The following is a 1,040-nucleotide window of genomic DNA, read 5'->3' on the forward strand; positions in this document are numbered from 1 at the left end:
AGAGCCACGCCTTGCAGCTTTAGTAATAACAGCCAATAGCTGTTACCCTGAGGGCGGGCTAATCAATGGCATGCAATAGGGACCCCTGATGTATAAAATAAATTGCACGGAGGGATTTTGACCTATTAAAGTTTTGCCTTTTTAAATGTGTGCAAAGTCAGGCTGTTTAGCATTCCCCTCTATTTAATAGTTTTTAATGTTTTCTAATGCGTGTAAATGTGTCATGAGTGACATGCTCTTGGCTCTGGCTACAGGTCTGTTGTTTTCTCTTGGAAAAAGTGTATAAAGGGGAGATGGAGCAGGAGCAAGGGACGAAGCTTCTCAAAGACACCTCTGCAGAAGCCCATATAGTCACCTCAACCTAAAATCCCCAGAGTTTCCAAAATAACTATTAAAATAATGCACATGTTTCTGCAACATAATGCACCATTGGGGTAGAGTGCATTGTAAATAGTGATCAGAAAGAGTGTTTCCAGGACTAGGACATAACCAGTCTATGCTTTTGTTTTGCTTCATTATTTCATAGTAAAAAATCATATGTAATTGTCTCCATGGGAATCAAAATCCTTTAAAAATTGGAAAGCTGCCTAGAATTGCAAAAAAAAAAGTTTCTGAAATGTAGAGAAAAAACAAGGGAAACAGAAAAATAAAAAAGCTGGAAGAAGTAAAAAGACAAAAAAGATATTAAAGTAATCAGGAGAGAAGACATACTACAATAGAAGAGGAAACAAGAGAGAACATGAGTAGGGTATCTCATATTTTGCATCTATAATTGTATATAATGTTGTGGTGCCAGGGCCCAGTGCTTTTCCCTATATAATGTGCTTGGGGTGCAGGAGCCAATGCTGCCCGGGTGTAAAATGATAGCGATGCCATTACCCATTCCTGTGCCAGTATAATGTGATGGGAATGACACTGAACACTGGTTGTCTGCCTGTTAGTGTATTCTACCAGTACATACCATATGTCAACAATGTTCATACACCCATAGTGTCATAGTTATAGGGAACATTGCCTATAACAAATTGGGATGGCAGGGG

Source organism: Xenopus tropicalis, chromosome 4 (genome assembly GCF_000004195.4).
Source record: "Xenopus tropicalis strain Nigerian chromosome 4, UCB_Xtro_10.0, whole genome shotgun sequence".
In the NCBI taxonomy this organism is placed as follows: domain Eukaryota; kingdom Metazoa; phylum Chordata; class Amphibia; order Anura; family Pipidae; genus Xenopus; species Xenopus tropicalis.